We start from the raw sequence: 23556 nt of genomic DNA on the forward strand, positions 1-23556 counted from the left end.
GGGAGGCGGGCTGTTCGCTTGGCGGCGGGAGGCGCGACCCAGCGCCGGGAGCTGCGACCGCTCCGCGCCGGTGAGCGGGGGTTTGGGCCGTTTTCTGTGGTGAACAACCCTTGTTCAGCCCCGAGGGAGGTGCTGGCTGGCCGGCCCAGCCCTGGTCCTCTCCTCACACACCCGCGGAGTCCCTGCCCCGGGCGGGCTGTGCCTGGAGCCCTGTCCCTCTTGTTCTCCACCCTTGGTCTCTGGGGCAGCGCCGCTTTTGGCAGGATTCAGCCTAAATCCTCCTGCCTGTGCTGCAGGATCTCCCGTGCCGTGGCGGGAGGGGACACGAGTGAAGGGGTTCTGGGCAGTGCGGTTTGCATCGCGCCTGAGCAGGGGCCGCCCGTGTCCCTGTGGGGCTGGCTGTGGTGGCTCCTCAGCCCAGGTTAAAGGCCGCTAGCAGCAGCCTGCTAGTCCTCAAAGCTTGAGAACCTGCGCCTAAATTTGTGCCAGTGAGAACAGCAGGGGCTGTTACGCCTGAGGAGGGGCTGAGCATTCACAGAGGTCTGTACAGATGGAAGGGACAGGTTGGAGCTCTCGAACAGGCTCCCCAGGGAGGTGTCACGGCCCCAGCCTGACAGTGTTCAAGAGACTGGACAACGTGCTCAGACACACGGGGTGACCTGCGGGGTGTCCTGTGCAGGGACAGCAGTTGGACTCCTTGTTGGGCCTCTTCCAACCCAGGACATTGTGTGATGGTTATAGGATGTCTGTCCTGCGCCCTGACAAACAGCAATAACAGGTGAGCCTGGGCGGGCTGGGGCATCCTCAGCCCTACAGCCTGAGCGCCTAAATGTGCTCGCCTGTTTTCAAAGCTAATCCTTTATAATCAGGTTTTAAATTTAAGAAAAATACATGTGTGTTGTCCATTACAGGTTAAAAGTAACTTAGATGGAAATAAGCACCTCCTAGAAATAGCGGAAGTTAACACATTTGCCTTACTTGGCAGTGCTTCCCAAAGCAAGTGAATGGTTTTCAAAATGTATGTAACACTGATCATATAGTCTTTCAAAGCTTATAGTGCATTTGCTGATACCGCTTAAGCTCCGGTTATTGCCATTTCAACAACACTGTAGGTGTTGCTTTCTGCTATCACCCGTTCTATAAAGTCTTGAAGCGTCATTTCTCTGGAGTTTTAAGTGCAAAAATAAATTGCATGTGTTTCAAAAGAGAAACTTTAATTTTATTCCCGTACAATTGTCCTGTAAGTATTTCTCAAGTTTGTTGAATCATATGTGATATTTTATAGCCAAAGAAAATAGTAGTTGTTAATTAGAAGTTTATGGCATATGTGGCTGTAAATCTACATAAGGTTTATTTTGAAGTTTGAGAAGGTAGAGAAAATCTCTTGTCTGTTGTCTATCCAGTCACTGGGAATTTAATCAGATGCGACAGCTTTGTTTTGCATTTTACTAGTTAGATTTACTGTCATTTGGTAACCTACTCAGAGGATTGTGTGGGTGGTGCTCTGGAATAAACCACAACTTTCCTGCTTGATCTTACTCCAGTAGTTTGAAATTCAGCTATAATAGACACAGTTGTTTTTCTAATTCACATCTGGACCCTTTAATACTCTTATTACATATGCAGTGAATGTTCTTAAGCATACTTCAGTGAGAGGTAGAGGGCTTTTGCTTGGGATGTGGCCACATGTAGAAAATACAAGACTAGTAAATATTTAAAGAGCATTTTATGGAATGAAAAAAAAGTTGCTATATCCTTTATTCCCACAAGAGGACTGGCAGACTTTCTAAGGTTTTTCTTTTAAATGTTATATGGCAAGACCATTTGTTCATTTGTTACTCTGAAATTTCCTGACTACTCTTGTCCTGAATTTAATGAGATTTGAGACAATGATACACAAACAAGTTACGTGAGATATTGCTGCCCTTTGTAGGTGTCTCGTTCAATAACATCCCGTGGATCAAAGATACTTTTTTTTAACTGTTAGGGCATGCACATGTACCTAGAATACACATCCTCGTCTCTAGCTCTCCTTTCCAATTAAAAGATTGGTATTTCTTTCCTCTCAAAACCACTCGTGCAGCCTTTCAAAGCACAGTTCAGCCTGGGAAGAGAAGATACTGCGTTTCTCAGCGATATCTGAGAGCGTCGCCGGTGGCTCCTGCCCACGTTCCTGCATATGCAGCTGGCTCTGCTGTTACCTGTAGCACCAGGGGAAAAGGAATCTCCCACCTGCCTCCTCTTCCAGTACATTATATCTTTTCAGCCTTGAGCAGGGGCAGTCCTTCCAACTTCAGGGGAATTCAGTTGTGTGAAGAGGAAAGATGCAAGTTCTGAATGTCCTACAAATTAACACAGAGGCTGGATGTGACTTGCAACAGCTCTCTTTTACGTGTTTGAAAAGTTATTTGTTATATTACCATCCAGTGACAAGGCCTTGCTCCGACTTCCCATTTCCTAGCAATAGTTTTTCATATTTTCAAATAAGGTTGTATTTTTCAACAAGGAATCTCATTGTTTACAAATGGTGCTTTTGGCCTGTAAAACTGAAGTCTGGGGGTTTTCAGAGCTGACTGGAGATGGCTAAAGCTTTGCTGGTACAATGTGTGCCTGGTGCCACAGCAGAACTGGCTGTACAGACAGAGCTACAGCCTTCAGAAGGCTGAATGGTTCTGTCAGGTTTATTTCAAGTCTCACACTGTTTAATATTCCCATCTACTGGAATCATGTGCTTACCTGCAATTTTAAACCTTAATTAAAATAAAATCTCTTACATACTATTATTATAGAAAAATACTTGGAAATGTGGCATAAGCAAACCCTAGAAATAAAACTCCCGCACTCAAATAATATACATTTTACACTGTTTAAGTCAACCTGCTCATTTCCTTGGACTTCTGATTCTCAGACATTTGGAGTCTTCTGTTGACTTCTCTGTAGACTTTATGATTTGGACCCAACTTGGCATGCAATACCCAATTCAAAAATTCTGGTTTTGTAATGCTTCCTGAATGTGCTGTTCTGCTGCTATAAATTGCTGTGGCTAGGAAAATAATGTCAAAGCTTTTACAAACTTAAAACATAGATTTTTTTTTTTTTTCCCCTGTATAGGCCAATCCCAAGATTAATCCCTACACAGCAAGAATACATTGTATATACAGCGTAATATCTTCTATGGCATTCTTGTCACTTGGATTTGAAGTAACTGCAGTATAAACCTCACTTTGAGGTATAAGATTTTTGCATCATTACTTGAGGGGTGGCGCATTTCATCTTACCATACCGTACTTTCCTAATTTTTCCTCCTTTTTCTTCCTTTTCCCCCCTTTTTCCTCTTATTTCCCTTTTCCCTCTTCTCCTCTTCATTTTCCTTTAATTTAAATCACAATGCAGAGGAAAACTTATAACTCTCTCAACTGTACACTCTGCACATGACTGACAGAAAGTTTTGTTCTCGCCTTGTAATTAAAATCACACATTGGGGTTTGATGTCCATTGGACTTTTGCAGAGGGGCTTTAACTTCCTTCTGAACAAACTACCTTTAACAGACAAGGGATTAGATGTCAAACATCTTGTTTCTTTTCCCCTTCAAAAAAGTTTTCCTGGTGTATAGTTGCACTGACATTGACAAATTTGAGCAAGGTTGAGGGTAGCTATTGGTAGGTTTATTGTATAGGTTTAAAAAATCTGTTTCATGAAGCATGTGTTTGGATTACAAACACAGCAAGACCCTCCATAATATGTCAGATTACTGGAGTGTTCAAATTTCTTTTATTTCAATAGTCCGCAACTCATGCTAGAAAATAAAAATGTACCTGAAGTTTCTTTGTATAATTCTTCTGCATGTCATTCGTTATTTTCTGTTTGTGTAGAAATTGTGGGGTTTTCCATGAATAGGCTTTAACGCAGAGTAAATTAGCTGCTAGTTATTTTAAGATTTATTTTGCGTGATGTGTGCTATATACTGATAATGAGTCTACCAAAGTGTAATTTAATTATAACAGTATTCACTTGTATGCAAATTATCTAGAAACTGTGTCAGAAGTATTATATAGAAAATTCCTGTTAAGATGTATCATATAGTAAATTTCTATATAAGGAACTATATAAGAAGTATCATGAAAACTTTATAATACAGTTTGTAAAACACCGCTCTCCGCATAACAAAATCAGATTTTTGAAAAGGAAGCTGTTAGCTGTTAATACTCCGTACCAACAGGTATTTCTTTTATATTCCCAAATTAATGTGCAATCTGGCCTTGTGGCAGGACTAAATAGATGAGAGGTCTTCTGTTTCTTCTAAAGGTTACAGAAACTGGGGTTTGGTTTCAAGAACTTTGTTTTGGGAGTGGATGGTAGAGATTATTACTTTTTATATGTGGCTTTTTGTAGTAAATTTATCCTTCCTGCATTATTTGTTTTTGAGCAAAAGACACTCTGGTTGATGGAATGCAAATAGAGAAGCTTCTAGTAATTACAACAAAAAAGACAATGTTACTTTGAGCCTCAAAATATGATGTTGTCACCTTGGAAGGCTAAGAGCTTTTATTGTTACTTGTTTTACAGGTAGCTTGGTGACAAGATCCCTGTGTCAGCTGAAGCGATGTGACTTTTGCTAATGCAATAGAATGGTAGAATGCTTATCCTGACTGCAAGTCGAAGTGCATGAAGTGCACGTGTGTTTTGCTAATGTGAACAGAGATGTTTTCGGTGTCAACTGAATGGATTCCAGAACTACATCACAGAGTAAGAAGGAAATTTCTTGCAGCTTATGTACACGAAAAAACAGAGCTGGGCTGGGGTAAGAACCTTTGTGTCAACAGTTGCTTCTGAATAGTTGCTTTGAAAGCTCTTACCTATGCTCTTTGAAATACTTTTCGCTAGCAAATAGCTGGCAGTAACTGTCAGCATACGAAAACCTGCTCCAGGTCACATTGTTTCCCTGTATGATATTCAGAAAAAGTCTGTTTGGGCATCATTTCTAAAGTGCCATTTGTACGACCATGAAGAGTTTTATCACTGATATTAGAAATGCAAGGTCTCGTTCTCGTTGGTTGAATGTGCAGGATTAATAATTGCAGTTCACTGCATACTTTCTGAGGATCATGTTCCTCATCTTAATCAGTGTCAAGTTTCTATAGCAACTGGCATTTAAGAATGAGAGACAATAATGCGTGTTGCTGCCACTAATGGAGAATATGTTTGAAAATACATGTCCAAATATTTTCACACACACCTTTTTCCATCTCTTAAAGAGCTTGGATTGAGACCTGTGGATACTGTAAGATCATATTGGTATACGTTCATTTAACTAGACATCAAATAATATAATTATTTAATTTGCCATAGTTTTTTTCCTAAAAATGCTGAGCAAAGAAGGATGCAATAAGCAGAGTCATTTGTGGGTTTGTCTGTAATCAGTGTTTATATAGCATAACCATTATAATTTCTTAACAGAGATATATAAAGCTTGGTGGAACCCAGTTGCTTTAATGGCTAGTGTAGTCCAGTAGGAAGAGGTAGAAGGAGGCACAGACCACTGCAAAGCACAGGAGATAAGTGCGCTAAAACCTTTAGGAGCAGGTTTCCGTGAGCGTAGATCATATAGAAGCTTTGGATGCTAAAGTCACGGGGAGTTTTTCATAAGCCTGTTTGTCTGTCACACACAGAAACATTGGGGTAAACAGTTATTGTGACAGACAGGTATTTTACACTAGCACACCTTTCTAAAAATATCCAAACACGTATGGCTGAAGAAAAGAACGTAGGCAATATTTTACTGATTCTATGTATTATTATCAATAAGACTTTTAAATCATTCATGAGCTGAAGGATTCATTATGACTATTTTCTTGATTTTGTGAATATTAAAGGGATGTTGTCGTTTCTAACGTGTATGGCCTGACAGATGGAAGTTTTACCTTAGTTTGAACAGACCGTCTCATCATTATGATGCATTTTCTCTTTTTTATTTTGGCGCTGAAGTGCTGCATATTGTGGGCGTGGTAATTCCCATCTGTAAATCATTAGTGGTGAAGAAATGACACCTTATTTTGTCTATGAAAAGCAAACCTCATTCATTTACTCATGATAATAGACAATTATTTGTTTCTACCCCAGGATCCTTAAGACTGCGATAAACTTTGTGATAAGTCATAATTATGGATGATTATCATATTATCTGTAGAGCAGTCATATTGATCATGCTGTTAGGGAGGTGTATGTGTGTGTATTTGAGTAAGTCTGTGTTTTGTAAATATCTTTCCTGTGACCTTGTTCAAATCCTGTGGATATCTCTTTTAAGAACTCTCTTTTGAAGTGATTTTATGCACCTGAAGAAATACCTTGTTGCACACCTCTGAACTAAAAAGGCGAAAATTTTGCCAGACATGCATGAAATTACATTAAATTTTAGCATTTATGGCCTTGGTTCTTGGCTGCTATTGCTGCACAGGTTGAGAAAAGTAAAGAGGATTCAGCTGGATCCCCATAGCTTCCCCTATGAGTGGAGATGGATGGAGAAAGAGGATTTATCCATCATCACTGCTTCTCCCTAGTCAAGTGGAGGATTTGGAGCAGAAGAAGGGAGGAACCTCAATAGTGACTGAGTTGGAACCGAAGCCTGCCTTAGCAGCAGCAGGTAATTCCTTTGGGAGCAGAGAAGTCACTGGCAGAGCCTTTTTTTCAGTATTGTGTCCTGTGGTGCCCTGTTCTAGCCCAGCCTGTTTTATCTTCATTCCCTGTCCTCCTTCTTTCCATTTAGCGTGTCCTTTCTGAACGCAAATCACACTTGTATACCTGAGTGTGTAGAATTGAAATCTGCATCCCGTTGTGTTGTTTACTTTGCTAGATAGTTATATTCCTCTACTTGAAGCTTGCTCCGAGTTGTTTAGGGCAGCAGCTATCATGGAGTGGACTCCCTTCTGTGGTTGCTGGACGCTTGTAGCCACGCAGCAGAGAAGCAGCTCCACTTGTGTGCATATCAGGCTCAAATCCATGTGAGTGCTGCATGCAACCTGGCTACTGCCCTTCTGCAGCGTTTGAAACATTGGCAGTTGCTATAATCATGCTGATCATACTGTCTCCCTCAGGCGTGGAGGAGTATTTAACTCTTAAGAAGATACCCTCAGTAAGATAGCTTAAGGAATACACTATTTTAACATAAAAATTCTAGCTCATCGTTGTTTAAACAGTGAACTGAATGTTGTCTAAATGTGGAGCAGGTTTCCAGATAAAGCCATGTGGCCCTGTAGCAGGGTACGTTTAGACACTGAAAATTAATACGGAAAGTTTGAGCTCTAGTTTTATCTGATTGATGCAACGATATATTTTTTGGAGCTGTAACCAAGTTATATTTAGTAGTGATTCTGAGTCTGATCCTGTTGCCCTCACTCGTGTGTAGTCCTGCTCATTTCAAGCACCTGCAAGCTTTGCTCATTCAGTTAAGGTATTACAAACCTGTTCTGAATGTCCTTGATTCACTTGCATGGCCAGACTTTGTTTGAAGTCCTAAACCAATTTTTAATATATATTTTAGTTAGCTATGTCCTATTTTAAGTTTAATGAAGTACCTGAAAATGCCTGTGTTCATAGCAGACGCAGCAGACTACTCCATTAGACACATGTATCACCCAAATAAAAGTGGAAATGGACCTTATCCTAATAAGTTTTAGGTTGCTGTAAGAGGAGAAATAGATAATCAAATTTACACTTGTATTAAATTTGGACTTGTAAACTATAATAGGAGAAAGTTTAATCCAAGTGTCTAGCTGAATCTCTGAGGTTATGCTCTGGTTAGTTTTTTATTTTAGGTAGCAATTCAGCTTTTACATTTTATTTTGTTTTGTATAGTGGTTTATCTAGAGGAAACATAGTGAACAGAAAAAAATAAGAGCATTAGGCCACTTGGTGGTGTAATATGCAAAGGAAAACGGATCTGTCATGTCCAAGTCCAGGAAAGGTACATAATAGACTATTTTTATTTGCTTATTATCCAATTAAACATGGTACAAGACATTACCATGAACAATTACTTTTTAAAGACCTTTAATTTCAAGCAGGTAGTCAAGTACATTTTGTAGGATAAATCTGTTTTTATCTTACTGAAGGTGTTTGCATTCAAGCTTTTAATGCTCTGTTAGTTGCTTCAGAAATCCTGCACCAGTTCACAGTAGAAAATACATAATTTTAAAATGGAGAAGGCCACATGGAATCCATGGTCCCCACCCTGCGTATGATTTTAGTGACAGCTTTGGTTTTCATCTGCTGGAGCCTGGCATCCCTCACATTCACAACACGTACAGCAGCTTCTCCTCAACTCGTTGTATAATGTTTTATCCAGATGGCTGAGAAGCTGTGGCATTGGGGTGCTTTGAACCGCACAAGCGATGGCCAGAAAGCAGGGGTGATGGGCACCCACAGTCCCGTGCATGCTCCTGCAAAGGCTGCACCTGCCAGAGATCCGCATGAGCTGCACCATGATGTTGAAACACATACACTTACCAAAAACATATATATGCTATACAAAACAAAGGATAATGTGTGGAAGATCAGGTTGGTGGGGCCCATTTGTTTTTCTCCATGCAATAAGAAGAATGAAAGGTCTGGCCTTCCATTGCCTTTTAGTCCAAACTGCTTTGAATAGGCGCAATACTTTTGAGCTTGGCATGTTCTGTTGAGCAGTGTGTGCAGAGACAAAAATTTGTACTGCACACACTGGTGTTCATGTCGGGGGAGGAGAGTGAGGATAAAAGAATCAGTATAATGCTGTTCTGCAAATTCTTGCACAAGTCAACATTTTCCATGCTCAGTGGGGCCCACTGCTCCTACTTATACAGTCCTAAAATGACATTTGGCCTTTTGAAGGCAACTGTGTGGCTGATGTGGCCCCCGGTGAAGATGAATTTGACACCCCTGCACTAAGGAATGTCAGTTTTCGTCAAACTATTGTTCTGAAATGGTAATCAGAATTTTCTTTTCTGGAGGAAAGAAAAAAACCAAGGAAAATAGAGGAAGTTTTCATTCCTACTTGACAGAAACATTGAAGTAACAGTTAAGTTGCATTTTCAGATTGCGGAAGGGAAAAAAGATGTTTTGACTGGTATTTGGCTTCAGTTTGGTTTGGCTTTTTAGCCTACAGCCTAGAAACGAAGAAAATTTAGGCCAAGGCTGTTCAGATTAAATTGAAGACCTGATTTAGCCTTGTCCTTGATGATTGTACCCGATCTAGGTACTAAAAGAAGTAGCAGGTACTTGCAAGTGTCCGAGGGGCTGCTAACCTGCTGGGACCTTGGCTGAGGTGAATTTATCTGTATCATATTCTTATGTTCCTCTGTCAATCCAGAGTGTGTAGTTGAAGTGAGAACTTCCCACGTTGGCTCTAAGATCTGTAAGGATGGGCTTACCCTTTAAATCACTGTGGAACGTACTCCTGGCTTTGGGAGACAGACAGCATCAGTGATGGTTGATCTCTGTTTTATCTTGCTTGTTGGTGTAGATGTTTACAGATATATAAAGGGTGAGTGTCAGGAGGATGGAGCCAGGCTCTTCTCAGTGACAACCAGTGACAGGACAAGGGGCAATGGGTGCAAACTGGAACACAGGAGGTTCCACTGAAAGATGAGAAGCAACTTGTTGGGGGTGAGGGTGGCAGAGCCTGGCCCAGGCTGCCCAGGGAGGTTGTGGAGTCTCCTTCTGTGCAGACATTCCAACCCGCCTGGACACCTTCCTGTGTAACCTCATCTGGGTGTTCCTGCTCCATGGGGGGATTGCACTGCATGAGCTTTCCAGGGCCCTTCCAACCCCTGACACTCTGGGATTCTCTGTGATGACCTCCTGGATCATTTGCTGCTGGAAAACCTTCAGAACTTCCCAGATTTTTCCATAAATTAGACCTGAAATATATTTAACTTTCCCATAGCGAGCCAGCTGGCAGATAATTGTGCTCCTTATGTTGTGCACGTTAGCTCCTGAAGCTTCCAAGCGGTATTGATGAGCAAGGATGTGGTGTAGATAGGGAACACACAATTCGCAGCATACTTCTATAGCTCCTGTGATATCCGCCACAACTGTGTTTTCTGAGTGAAATCTTGGAGGACGGCAGCATAAACAGTGTGTACCTCAAGGTTACTGATCCTTTAGATTGCTGATCATATGTAACTGAAATAATACTATTCCAATATCGAAATATTAAGGATCTGTTGCAGGCTATGAATCTTGTAGAAATTACTATGTAGAAGTTACTAAGAACTTTTGGGTTAAACTTCTGGGTTTTTTTCGTTTTCCTCTCTGAACCCGCTCAATTGATCAATTTTTTGTCACCTTTAAAGAAAAAAAATCAGTCCTTTGCTCAAGGAAGTGATGGAAGGAGTTAAGGATTCAAGCATGTTACTGTTCAGATACGGTCTGTTTGGTTAGACCTAAATTCCTAATGTCATTGCTCGTTAATGTTGTTGTGCCAAGTGTTTATGCATGAGTGTCCGAGAAGAACAGGACGTGATCAATTCAAAACGGCCTTGTCAGACTGCATGAAGAATTCACTCTGAGATGTATATGGAAATGCGTGCTTTATGATTCGCTCTGACAGGATATTCACATTGCTGCTTTAAGTGTTGCTCCAAATCTTTTCACAGTAGATGATCAATTAGTGCTTTACTCATTCTTTCTATTGATTGAAAACATGAAAACAACAATACGGCCACATCTCACAGGATTTTTCTGTATGCTATGAAAGGAAATCCATCAGATCAGTGATCTGTCCGGGTCTGTCACCACCTGGTTCTGAGGAGATGTCCCTCTCGTTGCTGTGATTTCCTCGTTTCCCATTTTAGTAGAAAGTGACCTGAATCACAGCACCTGATTCTGGTCTTGCAATTGGAATGGACTTTTTGTGTAGATTTGTGTAAACCCTTCTTTCCCTTCTTGTTTCCGAAGGAGACTACTAAGGCTAAAAATTGCTTATCTTAACAGGTTGTGAAAGTTTACACAGAGTTGCATGAGGCAAGTTAAATGTGTGGTACCATCGTTATGTCCTGCTGTCAAACGTTTATTTCTCCAAAGGACTTTGTCTTGCATGCTGAGGATGGAATGATCCGATATAATTGGAAGCTTGAAGTGCTTCCTGTCTTGTGGCAGGTGGTTCCACAGCCTGATTGGGCGAGAAGGTGTTTTCTCTTAAACCTTGTCTTTATTGAAATATCTGAACATTAGAGATATTTCTGAATGTAGCTCCTGATCTCAAGCTACTCCTAAGAGCTGTTGCCAAAGTGGTACATCAGAAGCAGTTCAGGAAGCAGTGTTACCATAGTTAGATGGCACTTTCAGAGTCCTTGCTAGACCCTCAATATTGCTGGAAATGTTTATTTCAAATAATCTATAAGGGGCAGTGCAAACATTTTTCTGCTTTTTATAGAACCCGTTTCTCATTTTGCAAGTGGGTGCTAGATAAAAATGGCAATGCAACTTCAGAAAATTAACCTCACACTTTTGCTTGATTTAATTTGAGGCATAAATATAAGAGTCATACTTATTCGACTGAAACCTTATATTTATTGTTCCCTACCAGAATTCTTGCTTTATAGTACAGAGCAACACTTCACAGTTGCCAAGTTTCACTGGAGATGAAGTGATAATCTCTGGCTGTAAGTTGTAAATTGCTTTGGGATAAAAGGTACTGCATAAATGTAAATTGTTACCTTATTAAATGCAAGTGTAGCATAACATAGTTTTCAAAGTACTAATGAGTATTTTCTTTGCAAGTCTGATGGCTTTTTTAAGATAAAATAGCACTGGGTGTATTTAATCAGCCTAAAAGGTTCTTATCTAGCTCATTGTGATGCTTATTTTTATTGCTATAAACAAACAGTATTTGGAAGAATTGCAGGATAAAATAAGCTAAAGTTACAATGTCCTAATGTTTTGATTACCAATCAGGTTGCTTATTTTCCTGTTTAAATCAAAATGAATTTTTTATGATAATTCGTACTAAAATACATTATTTTATCATGTTCTTGTCACACAGAAGACAATGTCATAGAATCTAGTCTGTATGTGCAAAAGGATTAAAGATGGTAACATCACAGACACTGTGAATGAGAGGATCGTTTGGGGGATATTGAACTGAAGTACTGATGAATACCATTTTAACATGTTTCTGTATCGTTTGGATCGCTTCAGTTCCTTCCCCCCATTTATATGCTTGGTTTTTAATAGTGTGAAGGAATAAAAATAAAGGAGACTATAACTTAAATGAGGCTGGAAGATCATCAGGTTCTTATAAATTAGGCAATTGTGGTTGTTAGGAAGTGCTGGGATCTCACTTCTACCCGACTACATTTACCACTCATTTGAGTTACCATAAGAATACAAATATATGTTTACATACCAACCACTGCAACGTGACAGGTAATATGCTTAAAATGTTGTTGTTTGACAGACTTATCCAGGGAAGAAATGGAGGAAAATAGCAAGGTTTTAAGTAGAAATTGCTTAGGAAGAAGGACCATAGCTGAGTATGTCCTTGTATATGGAGCAAGCAGGGGAAAAAAAGCTCCCAGATAATTGGAAATTGTCAAGTTCTGTAACAGTTGTGAGAAAAGCAGCAAGCAAAGCTTGAGGAGAAGGGTTAAGCCAAAGTAGCAAAAACCCATTAAGGCTTAAATAATGGTACAAGAGCATGTAAAAACTAATTTTTGTTGAACACTCAACTTTTAGCAGGTCGAACATAGTTTCATTTTTGTCCTGAAGTACACTTCAATAACAATATGTACTTCTATATATATATTTAAGAATACTAAATGATGTATATAAATGCTGAAAGTTTTATGCGTGTGCATTTTAGCAAGTCTAATTTCACTCTCAGGGCATGTTCACATCAGGTAAACACTGCCATTCTGTGTTTTGATTCGATTCATTATTATTCTGACATAATTTGCGATATAAAACATGGGAAGGGAATAATGCCAGTGCAGCAACAGACAACATGGTGAAAAATGAAACTATATTTTCCGGAGGCTTATTGCTAAGCCAACCTCATGGCCAAAAAGGAACAGAAATCAGTACTTTGGTGTGAGTACACATAGATGGCAGAAGTGAAGGGGTATTAAGTGTCTATAAATATCAGTACCCAAATGAAATTGCATTTGTGTCCTGTATGGGTCCATCTAACTGAGGCAGCAAGGGGTGACGTGGGCTCTGTTCACCTGTAGTCTCTGCAGAGTTTTTTGTTGGTCCGTGTTGCAGCCACATCTTTATTTTGCTGGGTGACCATAGGAACAGCAGGAGCCGCTCCACCTGAGATTTACAACAGCTTCTGTTTTATCAGCTGCCCACCTCATCCCCTGATGGTCAACTGCAAACCGGCACGCGGCTTTGGGGTTAAACAGTGCCGACAAAACTAATTATAGTTAATTTGGGTCCTCTGGCCCCAGCTCAACACAGCAGTTAAGCATGACTTCAAGAGTCATGGTTCAGAATTCAAAAGTGGAATTGCACGTGCACTGCTGGCTATGGCGTTTGCTCTTATTGTCTTGGGGCAGGAGGGGGTGCAATTTTACGGTGCAGTCGTGGAGATTTCTTACATGGAATTCTTAATGGTTTCCAGGTACTGGAATATTTAATGATGTTTCCTACATAAGTAAATACTGTTTAGATGTTTTAATTCATATTTTTCCATGCTATTCAATAAATATGAAGCAAGTGTTTATGCAGTAGCCCATTAAGATGCTCCATATTGAATCAACTTTGTCAAGGAGTGGCGGGATGAGGATTTATGGCGAGAGTAGAGGTATAGAGGCCCAGCATGGAGAGGGAGCACAGCTGATCACAGAGCCTGGTTGGCTCCGGCACGCTTCAGGAGCACGGCTGCAGCTCTGTCCAGAAAAAACAGTTCCAGGAGAGGTATCGTCTGACCCCACATCTCATGGAAACCTTTCGTTACACTTATTTTTTTCTCCCTCTAATCCAGGGGTGTCAAACTCATTTTCACTGGGGGCCACATCAGCCTGCTCTGAAAAATGATAATATCTGCTAAAAATCAAAGGATGTGAACTAGAGCAGCTTTATGCTAGTTGGTTTTAGATTATTTTCTGCTTTCACTACAATTTCCTACTTAGGCAAATACTGTGTTCAGGAGAACTACAGGAAAAAAGCTAGATACACAAATAACTGTTTCTTGGTTTATCCTATTCTTTGGATATCGAAAGATTAAATATGGCTCTGGTCTTTAAAATTAACCTGCAGATGTTGTACAGCTGCTCGTCAATGCCTGAACACCTTCCTACCTGAAGCGTCATAGGGTATCCCACCAAAGTGATTAAAATAAGCACTATTTTGTGAAAAGAAGCATAACAGATAAAGTGAATCCAAGCATTTATTAAAGATGAAGGTAACAAGAAGCAAACAGCTTTCTCAAAAGGGAAGCAATGTTTATTGACCTTACCTTACTCGTGGTCCTGTCCGTATCCCTGTAGTGTTAAAGCATTTCAGAAAAACATAGCATTTCTTTAGCACAATGACATGTTTAACAGTCTGCTCAGGCCATTTCAGACTTCCATTAGAACTGTATCATTCCATCGAGGATGCTTATCCATACACCTTCACAAACTGATTTGAAAAACCAGAGCAGTTGTTTTTCTAGGCTGAATTTGGAATTGAAATCCAGCGGCCAGTGCCAGTGCTTTCACCTGGTTTACACAGGTGCATAGTTGATTTGAATGTCCTTCAAGTTTTATACATCTCATTTTATAGTCAAGGAGTTGCACGGGCTATTCTTGACTACAGACAACGTGTTTTGCTTTATTCTTCTGTGCTTACTCACTGACAAATTTCTGCATGAACCAGCTAGATACCTGGAGCCTTTACATTTATAACCGAAGGAAAAAAAAGTATATGGCTTAATGAGGTGAGGGTGTGCTCCTAATGCTGCTGAATTGGGGAGTGAGTAAATGTGAAGACTTCTCTTAGCCAACAGGCAGCTAATTAAATAATAACCTTTTCAGTTAAATGCATTATTCTTCACACCTTGAAACAAGGTCAGGTTCTGTTAATAGATTTCAAGCCACTTTGTATTAGAAACAGATTGTAACATGTATTGACTGTAGGCCTTGTGTTATTTTCCTTAAAGCAAGAAAGCTTGTTCTGTGAGTGTGCGGTTCAAGGCATTTGCAGGCAGGATGAGCTGCTGGTTTGGTAATACCACCTAAGAGAACTGCTTTTACAGAGCTTAAAAGTACTTAAATTCTCATGTCAGGCTTGGATTTCACAGCCCACGCCAACACATTCTAGAGATAGAAGTTGATGGAAATAGTTACTGACCAGCAAGAGAGACGATCAGAACAGACAGGACCACTGTTCCTTCTCAGGAATGCTGTAGTTCACCAACAGTTGTCAGTTACTTGTTAGCACAGTTCCTCGAGTATTTTAGCCAAAATTAATCCAAAACTCAATTGTATTCTAGAAATCTTCAGGATTAAATGCAACCAACAGAATTTGAGCTCTCTCTTGGCTTTAATGATAAATTATTCTGAGTTCTGCTCCGCAGCCTTGACTTGCCATTGACTGATGCAGAGCTTCAGCTACTGAAAGTTCATAAGAAAGAAGGTGAAGATGTATTTTGTATCAGCTGTGAAAATAAGCCATTGAGCGACACCTGTGTACCAGTAAGTCAAAAAAGTCAATGAAGCTTATTATTTACTTCACAAGGGAGGCCCAAACAGAAGTGCTGCAGCCACACTTGTGAATGATTTGTACTGTTCACTGCCACATCCATCTGCAAAAATAGGCTTCCTCGCAGAATTTAGATGACTAGAAATGCCTCCTCTTTGGCTTTATTAATGTCATTTATTTTTAATAGAGGGGAAAATTGAAATAAGTTCTTTATGTGAAGCCTGTTGAGGAAAGGAATCTGGGGAAAAAAAACTTAGAAGTTAATATTTTTTTTTTTTTTAATCTAGAAATCTTGTGCTTAGTAAGTGTTTAAAAATTTCTGGCAGTCCTGTTAGTAAAAATAATTATTCACAGCCTTCTGGGTGTTGTGGAGCTTTTCATTTCATATGTTCAAAAGAAAGGGAGATTCTTCCAAATCCTCAAATGTACAAAAGTACATTAATTTCATTTTCATCACATTTCTTCATTGCATTAGATTTGCATGGATTTTTAACCCAGAGATTTAGCAGTGGTGTGGGAAGACAAGCTTTCTTTTTGCCTTTTTTTTTTCTTTCCAGGAGGGCATTTTGGGTCATTTTAGATGAAAGAAACTTCAGTTCATGCTATTATGTTGGTTTCCTGGTTACAGCTCAGTTTTGATTCCTCCTCTAGAGGACACACGAAAGGGAAAAATCTTGGCAACTATATTGGACCTCTGGGTGGTTGCGTTCCTTTTTAATTTTAGCACAGATTCTAGTTAGTACTTCTGAATAACATCAGCCTTCCTCCTCAGGTTGGTCCCACTGTTTATCTCTTGGGCAGAGGATATTTATTTGTGGGGACTGTTTAGGTAGAGCTGTCCTGGTCAGTGTACCTAGAAGTGATGGTTCTTGTTTGTTTGACCGAGGAATATGGTTCCCTGGGACTACAGAAGGCTCACATGGTTTAACAAAATGCAAGATACTGCAGTTCGCAAGAACAGTTGCAGACACTCTAAGTGATGGAAAGGCCATAAAGATGTCCCCAAACAAGGATTTTTCTGATGAGGCCACCGTTTAAGGCTCAAGTTAATGTAAAGGCACAGGAGGGAAGGTTGGGTGGTGTTTGCGTAGAAGGGGGAGTTCTGGATAGCTCTACTGCCATTGAGCAGCCCCTAAAATATCTCAATTATTGTATTAGAGTGAGTGTATTAGATCTTTTGGAGGAAAGAATTTTTCCTGAAGGAAAATGCTAAAGTGACCTCCCAGTATGAGTTCTGTGTTACATCTGCTGCAGGTGCAATGATGAATCACATTGCTCTTTCGAAATATATTATCTAAATATATTGGAACACGTAAATTGTTGGCCATTCACATGGGTGCTTAGGAAGAACATCTCCCAAAAGAGAGATGTAGGAATTTCTTGTGTCGATAGTGAATATGGTTATATTCTTTCTTCCCTATTTATTTTTAGTCAAATGCAGATTTATGTTTCACTGTGCTTTACTAATCATGCAACCACTTGCTGAATGTTTTACGATGGGTCTGTTTCTCTGGGAGTGCCTGGTACACTGAGTATTCTTGATGACAACTGGTACTTCATAAATGCAGGATATTAATAGCATAAGAGCTTTATTACTTGTTTAGAGTTCTACAGGTTGTTTCTGTTAAGAGAAGAATTTTTTTATGTGGAAAGACACATAAAAGCAGTTTCTTATTCACAGACAATACATACAGTACTTAGCTAGACATGGTTGGGATCATATGGCAGCAAATAATTTATTGGCTTTTAGGTCCTGACCCTTTGTTTTCGCAAGTGCACTTGCTCTCTTGTTTTCTCTCTCAGGGATGTATTACCAGGCTTTTCTCCCTCTGTCCTTGACTTTCCTGCTGCTTAATTCCTGCTGCTTCAAGTTGCCTTTATATATTTGCATGTGACTCTGCTGAAAATCTTCAGACTGCGTTTAGCATTTGAATGTGGAGGAAAATCTCAGTTTGCCTGGCCCAGCTTCTAGAGCTTCATGGCTGCAGAAATGGTGTTGGGAGTGGTGGCTGCCATGGAAAAATGGCCACTGAGCTGCTCTCGTCATGACACGTGGCTGCTGCACCTGCTGGCCTGAAGGCAAGTTAGAAGACTACCAGTAGGTCAAAACCCCATTGCTAGGGAGCTGCCTGATGTTGAGTATGGAAGAGCCAGAATGAACACATATTTTGTGCACCTAAAAGACATTGGGAAGACAACTAGAAGGCTTTTGCGTACAGCTTGTACCACTTGGAACATCAATGTTGTGCTGCCTCCTTTTTGGCTGATTTTATCTGAGCGTGTTGTTCAGCATTTAAGTCACAATTGGTTTTCCAGCAATACTGCATAGCATTGAGATTTGGATATAAATGCAAGAATATCTGAAATTATTTCGGATTTGATCGTGTAGGAACTACTGCTTGTGTGTGGAACCAAAGTGCTGTATTTCATTGCCTTAGTTCCACAATCAGATACACATTTGCTTAACAGGGAGGAGAACCTACTGTGCGGATCTGTATCCCCATTGATCACACAGAGAAAACATCGCCACCATCATGTAAAATAAACCATTTCTTATGCCTTGTGATTATCAGACATTATTAGCAGCTTGTTGGTGTTCATGTGACAACTCTTACTGCCTTTGTTATAGATATGGATAGCCTTAGACCTATTTTTTTTGTTGTTTTGATTGACATGAGAATATAGCACGTTAAAAGACTGTCTGACGTATTCTGGCGGCTGCTTTGTTGCTGTAGAGGTCAAGGTTTCGTTGTTCCAGGTGTTCTGGCTACCTACAGAGAGATGGCCCTTGACCAAAATATCTTACCATCTAACTGCAAACCAGAATTTTTACATTTTGCTGATGTTATGGCTCGGAACATTTTCCTGTACCTTTAACTAATCCTATTTTCAGTGGCTCAGAATGCGATTTTCAAGCTGTGTGTTTACGTGCAGTAGGACAGGTGCTTTCAGGGACCGACCACTCATTGGGACTGTCACTGTGCTCAACACATCTAGTATTTCTGAGAGGCATTGGATGTATTCGTTTTGTGGTTATACAGCTTAACAAATTCAGGGTAATGGGACAGATTATTGCCAAAGTAGCTATTATGGTATCTGGGAATACAGAAGACATTGCGAGGACTGAGCTGTGATTCTGATGTTATGATGGTGTTTACCACTCCATGACTCCGCATCTCCTTTCCTAGATGATTGTGGGGAGCAGGAATTGTGTCAGTGCTTTATTTTTATTGTTTATATTCTTTTAGAATGACGTATGTCGGCCTTTCTTTAAACATGATTCTTCTGGTGTCACTTGAACCTTTATTTTAATGATTTAATTATTTTGGGATTGTGTTGAAGTTTCTTCTCCCTCCTCAGTGCTAATTGATTGTGCTTTTATTTTAGATTTTATACAGTGCATGGTGAAGCACTCATTGATGGATTATTTGATGTACTGAAGGAAAGAACGAAGGTCTAGTGAGATATGATATAATGCTAGAATATTGTTGCAATTCAGACAAAAATAGTGGGTGATTTAACTTATATGAGAGGTAAATATGCTACAGAAAGTTCTCATTTATATGTTTAATATCTTATAAGCTAGTATAAAATGTGGTGGTTTTTTTCAAGAGTAATTTAGACTAAATAAGTGGAAACTATGTGCATAGTTAGTAATTGCTATTCTCATCATAACAGCAAAGTAAAAATATGTAGTATTACTTCGGGGATGCTATTCAGGATGAAAGAATGCTGTGTTTCAAGGCAAGTGGAAAGTATGATTAATGCTTTAGCAATGAAGTATTTTGGATGTTTTCATGTGTGGAGTTACTGTCATACCACTATAAAGACTTAGTCCTGGCTTATAAATGAGTTTGAGCCCTACAGTTCCTTGTATGAGATGTTTAAAGGTCACGTCCCTTTTTGGAGTTTTATTTCTAAAACTAATGCAGCAGAAATAGCTTCCTATTTGAAATCTTTCCAGCAGAGGCACATGTTGAATGCAAATTCAGTCGAGTTCTTTCGCAGTCCTGTTTCCACTGCCAGAGTTTGCTCTGGAGCACTTGCCTGTTGTCTTCGCAGTGTCTGTCCCATCTTGGATCTGCTGAAGTCAGAACGGGGCGATGCAGGTACCAGATCTGCAACCCAAAAGCGCAAGATAGAAAGAGAAAGATCAGGATAGTCTCATTATCAGAAATCGAATGAAAGAAGGACTTAACTTGGAGGGTTTTATGAGAGGAAGCAAGAGCAGAAATGAGGTCAGGAATGGAAGACAGACCGTGACTTAGGAAGGGAAGCAAGACCACACTTTGCAGATGAAGTGGTACAGCAAGTAGACTTGCTCATTCCTTGTTCTTAGTCAATTTTGCTCTGAAAAGTTCTTGTGAATAACATATACATTTGTCAACCACGCAATTTGTTTGGAGAGATTGCAGTGACATTTCACAGTAATATCATCCCATTTTAATACATTTTAAAAAATCATGTTTAATTCATCCTCTGAAAATGGTGTGGGTAGCAACTGGAAACATTTCTTGAAGGATGCAAGGCATTCAGGATGCCAGATGAGAACAGTGGCATATGGATTTTGATTTTTCTGTGAAAGAAGTTGGAAATCTTCACCCCAGCGAAGCAGTTCAAAGTCAGGCTTTATAAAGCTATTCTTTGCGACGCAAATATGGAAACCAACCTTGTCATTTTTCGTTGGTGTTGTGCTCCGCAGCCGAAGATCCAGGAGAGCTTTGGCGAGCCATAGCTGACATTGTGCCGCTGGTGGCTTCCCCGCAGTGTGAATTCCTTTGAATGGCAGTTTCTCTAGGGGGGATTAGCCACCACAGATGTCACAGATCCTGGGAATATCTTCCATGATAAAAAAAGGAGAGCTGGCATCTCAACTGTCATTTAATAATCTACAGACTCGTTAATTTATGTGTTTTATGAAATTTGATGCCTGCAGATACAACAAACCTGTTCTTCAAGTGCTTGCTGCTTTGATTGCAAAATGTGTATTAATTTATGTTCTTGTAGAACAGTTAGATTATAAAATGCCAAGTTGTCTTTGCTTTGTATCTTTTAACATAGCAATGGATATATCAGGAGTGCTGATCTCCCCATTATGTATGTCTTAAAGCAAGCCTCTTTGACTAATACCTTTCCCTTCCTTTTCTTGTCCTCTCCTCCCTGTGTAATGTTAGTCTAAAATGCTGATTAAGGTCAAAACAAGTTTATGCCAGTTAAAAACAGACATATGGAAAGTTCCAGCACTGAGCCCCATAAGCTATGAGGGAGGAATTTATAGCCTCGCAGTGCTCCCAGCGCTTCTCTTTAATTAACTACTCTAAGCATCCTGAAATTCTCAACAATAATCTGCCTGACAACAGGGAACCCTCTAGTTCTGTATATAGTAGTGATGACCCTGCCCAACAGCACAGAGGAGTGTATCAGGTGTTCTGTGACCTCCCAGCAAACTCTGACACTCCTTGGCCTGTGCTGAAGGTGTGAAAAATCAGTGGGTTCACTTGTTTTGCCCTTATTTAAGGAAAGCATACCTACCTTCAGCTTTACTGATTTTACTTGTAAAAGCACATTTGTTTCTTTATTTTTAAGAAACAGCCAAACAGACAGAATTCCACGATGCTTTTAAGCATGTATAGAATCATGGAAACATTCTGGTTGGAAAAGGCCTTTAAGATCATCGATTCCAACCATCAACCCAACCATGTCCCTGAGAACCTCATCTCCGCGGCTGTTCAACCCCTCCAGGGAGCCCACGTTTATTAAGTTATCTGCTGCCTCTTATGACCCTTAGGGTTCTTTTTCAGAGTTACTGCTTTCCAGAATACTCCATCCTATAAATATGACCACCCCTGTTTGTTCACAGATACATGATCTCACGTTTGGCTTTGTTTATATCTGTTCTCTCATTGGCTATACAGGACCTATTCTTGCTATGGTTCAGCTCTCCATCGATCGTTACCTGCAAACTTTTTCAATATTTATATGTTTTCTCTTTGTCACTGTTGAAAACATGAAATGCCACTGACCACAAATTCATTTTGTCTTAAGAATGATTCAGTTTTTAATTTCTTAATATTTGCCAATTTTCTTACTATTAATTGAAATTAAGAACAGTTGTTCATTAAAGATCTCACAGCCATTGAAGTGCTTTATGTCTGCACCTCTCACCTTTATCAATCCAACTTATTTCATAAATGAAAGAGATTAAGTAAATCTGATGTAAACTTTACATTATTTTCCAAGCTGCCTTGTGATTAGGAAATACGTGTGCCCTGCCAATATCTAGACATTTTCCTTCTTCATTTTTTAAAATTACACTAAAAACTCTCTTGTAATAACTACAAAAATATGGTAAGCTATAAAGCAGTGTCATACAGTTGTTATTGATTATCGTAATGACTAATATGCATGTGGATATGTCCAGATTGGGGGCATTAATTCCGTCACAGAATTTAGGGGAAGCTGTAGCACCTGCTGAGGTTCAGGGTCAGGATTTTCATGGTTAACTTGTACTGTGCTTTGTGCTGGTAGATCATCTGCTTTCAAACTAACGAGTTTATGTTTATGGGGCTGGTATTAAAGGCGTGTCTGTAGGCTGGAAGGTTTTGGGGAAAGGTTACAAAAAGGTATAGAAAAAGGAAGCTTCTCAATTATTAAGTCCCTAAGTACAGTGGTACTAAAAATAAATGATGACATATTTACTTCCATGAAATAACGTTACTGTCTTTGGTTCCAAGTTTTAATTTTTCACTGTCAGGAGTAAGTATTGATCAATTCACTATTGTGGAAAAAATGCGGCTTTTGGAGAACTTAGGTTTGTTTCCTTTCCATTTTATTGGGTGGGACAATGTTTTTGTTTAAAGCAAAGGGTGAAAAGCAGGCTGATTGACATTCTGCATGACTTTACAATCTTCGCCATGTTAGCCTGTATTTCTTCCCTTTTGAAGACAAATTCCCAGCCATCCCCTTATTCCTTTTTTCCCCTCTGTCCCTGACCCTGTCATTACACTCTTGAACCCCCTCATGTGGCCTTTTTTGATGCTGGCCAGAATGGGCCAGTGTCTCAGATGAGGAGGTTTCATTGTTTCGTAAAATACCATATTTATGAGAGCACTTCTGAAGCTACAAAGGGCAGTTAGACATCTGACTGAAAATCAGTATTAACTGGATACTTTACTCCCTTTCTACCTTTCAAAATCTCACTGTCTAATAGTATTTCCCTCTGGAGTTGTCTGAATAAGAAGGATAACAAATGCGTGTGTATCGTGGTTGCTTACCCAAGACATTGCCACGTAAATCTAGTAAGTGAGGATCAAGATACTTTGTGATATGCTCCACCATGTCAAAACAGTGGCTAAATCTTTTCACTGAAGTGGTGATTAGGAAATTTATATTTAATCCAAATAGTCCCTAAGTGCCGCTACAAAGAAGTAAGACTTAATTGCATTATTGCTTGTGACATATATTGTATGCAGTACACATTAGAATCACATGCATTGTACAAAGATTTTCAGTATCAGCTTTATTAATAGAGGGTGAGCATTTGAAAATTCCGGTGCATTAACATGCTAAAGACATTTCTGCTTTCTGAAGTTCCATATGTTCTGACTTGAAAGTGACTCTACCAAGGGCAACGTTAATGGAGAGAATATTTAGCTATTTTTCAAACTTCTAAGTATATACAACCACTGTTCCCGCTTACTTCAACAAATAAAACAGGTTCAGTAAAACAATATGTAGCATCTAAGGAAACGGGAAAATGGTTGTGTGAACTGAAATTTTGTAATTTGCCCACATGTCCCAGTCACTCTCAATGGAACATTTACACCTGGGAACACCTATATTGCTTAAGAAAGTGAGATTTAGCCCACACTGCCACATCAGAATTGTGGTGC

The 23556-nt window shown here is 39.7% G+C and overlaps 1 protein-coding gene across 1 annotated transcript in view; it reads left to right on the plus strand.

The window, feature by feature from the left end:
• The first annotated feature begins 2 nt into the window (after positions 1-2).
• The window catches only part of NKD1 (NKD inhibitor of WNT signaling pathway 1), a 266783-nt gene continuing 243229 nt past the window's right edge, over positions 3-23556 (plus strand). The window contains exons 1-2 of the mRNA XM_065028627.1: positions 3-70; positions 4568-4747. The gene's annotated coding sequence lies outside the window, so the exon portion shown is untranslated. The remainder of the gene's footprint in view (positions 71-4567; positions 4748-23556) is intronic.

Source organism: Columba livia, chromosome 13, assembly GCF_036013475.1.
Source record: "Columba livia isolate bColLiv1 breed racing homer chromosome 13, bColLiv1.pat.W.v2, whole genome shotgun sequence".
Classification (NCBI taxonomy): Eukaryota; Metazoa; Chordata; class Aves; order Columbiformes; family Columbidae; genus Columba; species Columba livia.